Here is an 8,237-nt window from a genome sequence, read left to right on the forward strand (position 1 = left end):
GCTTAAGGAAGAATTTTTGGTCCCACCATGGGATAAACAAGCATATAACAACCACACAAGTCTTTTTGGGTGCTGCATCGATGCTGGCATAGGAAGCTGTTAGGCTCTTCGATCAATACTAGCCTGCAGTCCAGTAAAACACCATGCATGTGTAAGATTTTTGTCCAGTAGCACCGGAAAGACCAAAAGATCTCCAGAGTATAAACTTTTGAGAGACAAAGCTCCATTCAGCTGATAATTTATGAGATCAGTAATTCATAAATTCAGCCTGTTGGTCCCACTGAATTCAGTGAAAGGAGACTAGTTTAACAGCAACTTAAAAAGCAACTGAGGACACAGGTATTCTTCCCAAGAAATTACTTCCACTAAATCAATGTATTATTATCATTAGACAATAAAGAGAAATGCTCCAGTCCTTTGAAGTACAACCTCTGAAACTCTTTGGAAAAGTCAATTAATATGATCTTCTTTCTTCTTAGGCTTGGTCAAGCTGGAGGAGATAAGTGGGGCACTGGATCAAACGCAATCTACTCAGTGGCTTCCTAAAGCCTTTGAAGAACAGACTTAAAGGAGAAGGTGAGAAGGGAAAACGAAGACAGTCAGACAAACAAAATGCTTCCCAGATGATTCTGAAAAAATGATTGCAGGCATCAGGTCAACGGTGTTGTGAGAAGGAGCATGAGGACCGTAAAGAAGACTGATAGCTACATGGGCCTAAATGAGAAACAGCCTGAGATAAAATAAAATATGCATGTGTAAGTGAAGGAGCTCTCTCTTTAATGTTAAGAGCCAGGACAAGGTACTCCATTAACATATTTTATGGGTTGAAGGTGAATGAGAGACAAAAACAGGCAGTGTGAGAGAGAATGCTCAGGGTCCAGTTACAGATCACATATCTCCAAGAGAATACCATCCAAGCTTAAAAAGCAAATCTTTTTCTGAAGCAATGAGTGATAACTGAAGCTACTCCTTATATCTTTAGTATAATCAGTAGAGAGAAGCGCAAAGTACCAGGAAATGTCTTGTCCATTTGTGTTAACCTAGAGATAGAGGACTTTGATTCATTGCTGATTTATTTTGTATGGCAACATATGTGTCCTGTAACACTGATTCTATTGAGGATGAATTAGTTGATTTCTGTGTTTACTGTAGCTGATGTGAGGGAGAATTAGAATTTCATATTCCTGTTCTTTCAACCCCCAAATTTCCATTACTTTTTTTGTGTCTTCTCTGTGTGAGTCTGACTACCGATTCTATAACCACCAAGAGACTTCAGATAAGTCATGATCATTTAGCCAATCAAATAAATGGCAACAATACCCCAAAAGTGAAAATTACTTTCTTCTGTAATGTAATTATTCGGCATTTACAGCACTTTTAATGTGGAACATGCTTCCCAAAAGCCCCCAAGCTAACAAATATATTTATTAATTTATTTATTTTATTAGATTTATACCCCGCCCTCCCCGCCAAGGCAGGCTTAGGGCAGCTTACAATAAAAGTTAACAATATAAAATCACAAAATATTTATATGGTGCTCTCTCTCTCTCCCTCTCCACACATGCGCGCGCACACATACACACACACATGCACGAGAATTGGCAATTATCCATGGAAATATGAATAATCAGAACCAGGTAAATGAACTCCAAGATTTCTTTTTCCCCCACCCATATAAATCTGGTAGTGTATGCAAAGGATGGTGGCAACTCTTATCAATCATTACCTGAACAATAGCAGTGAAATTGCAGTCACAGCAGTTAGCTGAACGTGTTGTTAACTGATTGTTGCAGCTGATGATTTATGCTCTTTAATCTAGCACACTATTTTAAACAAACCTGAACTTCATCAAGGGGGTTTGATTTGAAAAGACTTGGCTGTCGAGAATAAGAGTGGCACAGGCTCAGTTTTTGAGCTGACATGTCAAACTTTCTGAATTTAGTGATTTCCAATTGCTAAAAGCACCATCTTGAAGTTAAGTGTTGCATGGGCAACTGCTGCATTACTACATCTGTTCCACCCTTTCCTCCACACATATTCCATCCTGAGATTTTCATTTGAGCAAACAATTTTTTGACCTTTCTAAATTGGCAAATGGTGAAGAAATGCCATTTTTGAGTTACAGAAGGACAACCCAAGCTTTAATGCATGATCCTAGGAGCTGTGGCACCTGCAAAACAGTGTCTGTAATAGGGTGGCATAATGGATTCTTCACCAATATCTTGATGTGGCCTTTCCAAGCAATCTGGAAATTGTGTTCCACTGCAGCAACCCAAGTTGTTGTTAGTACTTCTCTTCTCAGATACCATTGCAAGATATGATAAATCTCATAAAGTTATTATGCCACATATAATTGGAAAAGGGTGTGTGTGTCGCACAGCATCTGTGTAGCAACTTAAGAGGTATTTTGACCACTCACTGGGAAGCATGGAAGACCACACGATTCCAGAATAAGTGGGACCAAGAGTTGGGCAAACAGATCTCCCCCCCCCCGGGGGGGGTCTTTTCTGAATGATAAGACAGCCCTTCCTACCTCCATATTATACTGTGGAGCAGAATCAGGCCCCACAGAGCTTTTGCTGGTGATTCCCCCAAGTTGTGTGGGAGGGCTCCCAACACAACTCACATCACCTGTCTTGTGAAGTTAGGCCCTCACTGCTCTCCTTAAAATGCACTTCCCTGAAACAGGTATCCCAACCAGGAGCCTAAAAATTTATATTGAAAAATTGTTTTTAGGCAAAACTGAGTGCCTCTGGAAGGCTCAGAAGATGGTGCTTTATGTTGGCAGTGGTCACCATTTCTTCCCAAAAGCCGGCCTTTGTGGCATGTGGTAGATCTAGTGCCACCAATGTCCTTTCTCTAGGTATTGTCCTCAGTGCCTGAGACTGGCACTGTGAAGCTCCACAATGGCAGTCAGTGGAACGGATACAGATGATGGAAGAGGAAGGAGGGACAATTTTATCCCCCTTTCACTGCAGATCTCCCAACCAATATGGCTATTAGTCCATGTGAGAACCACAACCTCAAGAAACAACTTCCTAGGATCAGGAGGGACTGCTGGGGCAGGGGGAGCAGCAAACACAGGTTTCTGACACTGCCTTCCGATGGATCATTAGATCCAACTCTAAGAGAGCAGCAGCAGCTAATGGCAGCCCTAACCTCATGACATGGGATATTCCAAGAGGGAGAGGGAGAGGGAGAGGGAGCAGCGCACCGTTGCCTAGGTGACACGCTGATTCTGAAAGGCATGGGGAAATGTTACACATGCACAAAGAAGATTTAAAGCTATTTAGATCAATTTAGAATGCTCAGTCAGAAACAGACTTTTTAAAACAAGCATTCTCCAGTGATGATTGTCACTCAGGAGCCCATAAAGAAGTTGGAGTGCCGGAGAACATCCATAAGATAGAGTCAGCATAAGGAAGAAGAAAAACATATCCCATAAATGTCACCACTTCAGATCTCCTGTCCCCTTTAGCTTACAGTACGTAACAGTGTGTCCAAGTGTTGCTGTGGGTACACTATCAAACAGCCCCCCTCCCAAATGCTGCAAACAATAGAGGAAATGTATTTGCCACAAGAATTATCAGAATGAATACACTTTCCAGCAGTAGGATCTACTTTTCTCTGATATGTTATTTACTGCTAGGGTAATGTTATAGTGCCACATCTATTGGCATTTTTGAAGCCCTCAAAAAGCCCTGCTGGTGCAGCAGGGAATATAATGGCCACATAGGGCTGATGGAAGGGAAAATGATGCTGATGCAGGTTGATGAAGGCAGGACTTTAAAAACAAGCATCTTCCCATCCTGATGGCATGCTAATACACTTCGATTGTCTTCTTTCCAAAAAGATCATGGTTAACCAGGTTGGCGAAAGACCACGTTGAGGATAGGGAAACCTCAGCAGTCCATAGGAAGACAGATACCATTTCCAAAGTCGTTCACGAACCCTGTTCACATGTTAGGGTGCATTCACTTTACAAATGAAACCATAGATGTCGGGAGGGCGCTCTCAACCTCCTCCCGACTATGCAGGAAACTACCCCCATTGTTCAAGGGAGGACAGGGCGAACGGACCCCGACCTTTCCCCGGAGGTTCGGGAGTACTGGCCAATAAACCCCAAAGGGGAGATGGGGCATCAAAAGAGGGACGGCGGGGACGCGGGGGTGATTGGGCCCGGCGACAATATTGTGACCGAGGGAGAGAAGGGTGGGAAATCAAGAGGTTCTGAGAGTCCGAAGAAGAAACCAGTCTGTTGGTGGAGTCACTTTAAGAGTTGGGTGGTGGGTTCACGCTGTGATGTAACTGAAGCAAATAAAATGGCCATCAGGTGTACCCAGGGAGGAGGAGAGTGTGGAAGCTGCGAGAGAGACGGAGAGGAGTGAAGTAAATCGTCCTCATCCAGCAGCCCACATGGCTGAAAGAGGGTCTGTGTAAACTCTCAAACGGCAACTCTGAGGGGAACCCTGGCCAGAGAGCTTCTTGACTATCACACTGGAGCTGACCCACGACCCAAATCTCCCTCCAAGGCAGCTGGAGTCTGACAATAGATTAGTACCTGGATAAATGTGTGATTTCAATCATGCATTCAGCTGTACATACACTGAATGTAACATGAAAATTATTTTATGCATGTATAAATTGGGGAAACTGGGCAGATGTGTAGTTTTGGAGTATAATAGGGGAGAGAACAGTGAGAAAGATATGCAGTGATATGCAGTTTCTGTTATTGCATTTATTACCTGAATTAAATGGAAAACCTAATATGTGGCTAAATGTTGACAGTAAGCAAGGCATTTTCTATGATACGATCCCGTTCATTTGTGAACCACAATCACTCAATTTCCAGTAAGAATAAAGAAAAGATTCCTACCTTAATTTAAGCTTCTGATTGACTGTTCTTATGAATTATTTGGTGGTTATAAGACATTTTAAACGTGAAAGCTCTCTGATACTCTGTTGGATTACTGCACATTTGTGAGAGGACTAAAATGACTAAGATACATGCTGACATTTTTTACAGGTTTATATGATTTTTTTCCAAGTCACATTTTGTGTGAAATGTCTAAAACACTTGGTGAGAATATTCAGTATTTCATAATTATTATGATTATTACCATGTGTCAGTTATTGGTAGAGAAACAGATATCATATTTTACTTCAAACTGGGAAAAGACTGCAAAATGCAATGGAGTTCTAGTCAGACAAATGATGCAGCCACTGATAGGAAAGAGGGGGAAATACTCTCTCCCCTCCCCCTCGGGATACTCACCTGCTTCTACTGAAGAAACACTTTTTAAAAAAGGTTCACTTCTTTCTACGGGGATAATGTAATTTCTTCAGAATTATAATTTTATTGTTCAACCTAATAAAGACCATTTTGCAATACCCTAAGGGTTCAAATGTAAGTGTGTGTGTTCAAGAAATGCAGAACAATATAGCACCAGTTAAAAGCAGCACAGCTTATGGATTTATAGATATATCAAATGTACTATGTGGTGCTTGGTGGTTTTCACACCACCATTAGAGATTCTTACACCACCAACATTCACAGGATGTTCAAGCTATCAACTTCTGGGTACTGTAAGCAGAAATGCTTGAGCACCCATCATTTCGGCTAGCCAGCTGTCCATCAGTCACAAACAGGGACTGATTGTCTGACAGCCAGTTTGCTGTTCATGAACAGTTTGAGTCTGTTTATCAGGTTACCTTCCAAATACTGAAACAGTATACTCAGTTGGTGTTTCACACATGCATTCTCACAGGACCCGATGGCAGTCCTACTTTCCCCTTTCTCCCACAGACATTAAGAACATAAGAAGAACCTTGCTGGATCAAACTAGTGGTCAAACTAGCCCAGACGCCTGACTCAAAGAGTGGCCAACCAGTTATTCTAGAGTGACAGCAACAGGGCACAGAAGCCAGGGCCTTCCAGCAATGTTTCCTCCTAGCACAAGTATTCATAAGTTTACTCACTCTGATGAAGTGTCCCTTTAGTTGTCATGACTGGTAGCCATTGATGGACATAATTATTTTCTTTGTTTTCTTTGCCCTGAATTTGTCCTTAAACGTATATGCATTTTCAACATTATTCAGTGTCAATAAATCAACATTATAACATGAAGCTGTGTATAAAAATAATACATGTGTACATGACAAAAATGAACCCAAAAAAGTGATGGCAAAAAGCAGAGAGCAAAAAGAACTCCAAAAAAGGGTAAACAACTAACACTTCCTCATCCGTAATCATTCCCTAACCCACCCCCTCTTGACAATTTTAGCACAAATTTCTTCCAAAAACCTGTGAGCTCATAGAAACTTCTGTGGTAAACTGAAATGGACTATCTTGACCTTTCAAAAGATGCCTTCAGGATGTGATAGTAGACAGCAACTGTTAAAAGGATCTGCTCCTGGCAAAGATGTTCACAAATGGGAAAAAACTGAGCAGTCATGAAAAATGCTGCAAAAATACTAAGGGAAAGATTTTGGAGCATAGAATTCAGCCTTGCTGTTTGAAAAATGGTAATCTCTCCATTGTTTGGGGGGCATTAGGTATGCATGCCAAAGGCACTGTTTCTGAAAAGGTGCTTGTTTACCTTGGACTGATGACATAGCTGTATAGTTATTATGAGAAGAAAATAGAAAATACCAAGAAAAGCTGTTTATTTAACCATCTTTCCATTTTATAGACGTTTGAGGTGGTATATCTAAAACACGACTATCCATCTGGATCTAAAATGTACAATAAAATGATAAACACCATAAAATACATAAATATAAAAAGAGTCTTTAGTAGATTTTATTACGAGAAACATTGTTGCTCTAACTCAGATAGGACATCTTCGGAAAGAGTAACCTCTTTCCACTTTTTCAGAAGGTTTGGAAGAACACCACCCATTTCACTTCCATATTTTAAAAGGTTTCTTTATTACAACAGACTGTTTCACAAAATGGAAGTCTTAGATATATTCAGGAGCCAGGTCACCCCAGCCTGTATGACCAGTAATAGCCCTGCCTGGGGTCACATAGGCTGTGATATGTAAAGACACCCTAAATGGGAAGAGCTGTTGCTAGCTCAATGGGAATAAAAAGGAGAATATAAAATATACTTTGCCTGCCCAATGAGAAGAGAAGGGGGTCATATAGCTTAAGGTTCATTGAGGATTCTGGAAAAGTAGGGTTGCCAACATCCAGGTGGGGGCTGGAGATCTCCCAAGGAACAGTTCCCTTGGAGGAAATGGCTGCTTTAGAGGGTGGACTCTATGGCAATATACCCCCATGAGGTCCCTCCGCTTCCCAAACTCCACACTCCACAGGCACCTCCTCCAGATCTTCAGGAATTTCCCAACCTGGAGTTGTGAGTCTATGGGAGAGAGATGGCCAGACAGAAACACTTTTTGGCCACTGTGTGACAGAGTGTTGGACTGGATGGATGGGCCATTGGCCTAATCCAACACTGGCTTCTCTTATGTTCTTAAAAAAAAGAGCCAGTATGGTGTAGTGGTTAGAGTGTTTGACTAGGATCTGGAAGTCCTAGCTTTGAATCCCTACTCTACCATGGAAACTTGCTGGATGACCTTGGGCTAGTCAAATATTCTCAGCCCAACATACCTCACAGGGTGATTGTGAGGATAAGAATGAGGAGAGGAGAATGTAAACCACTTTGAGTCCCCACTGACAAAGACAAGATATAAATGAGAAGAAGACAAAGGAAAAGGAGCTGGTTTTATACCCTGCCCTTCACTACCCGAAGCAGACTCGGAGAGGCTTACAATCACCTTGCCTTCCTCTCCCCACAACAGACACCCGGTGAGATAGGTGGGGCTGAGAGAGCTCTGAGAGAGTATTGACTGACATCATCCTTTATGTGGAGGAGTGGGGAATCAAACCTGGTTCTCCAGATTAAAGTCCGCCACTCTTAACCACTATATCAAACCATTACACTACTACACCAAATATCTGCTCTTGGTTTCCAAGGGTGCGAAATCTGAGTTGTTGGGCAATGAGGTCCTTTTTATATTATTGGTTCAGTGAACTTCTGGGGTTTGAATCTGAACTTAAGTCAGTTTTTGGTAGAGCTACTAGGGGCTACTGAGAGGCTAGCTGGATGTGGGGGAATTTGACTGACTTAAAGCAAACAGATGAAGGGCTAGTTTGGGTGGTTCTGGATTGACACATTACTAATGTCCTGTTTCCCTGGGCAACTCAGGATACTTCATTTTTGGTCTCTAGGA

The sequence above is a fragment of the Gekko japonicus genome, unplaced genomic scaffold (genome assembly GCF_001447785.1).
Source record: "Gekko japonicus isolate JY-2015 unplaced genomic scaffold, Gekko_japonicus_V1.1 scaffold161, whole genome shotgun sequence".
Lineage (NCBI taxonomy): Eukaryota > Metazoa > Chordata > Lepidosauria > Squamata > Gekkonidae > Gekko > Gekko japonicus.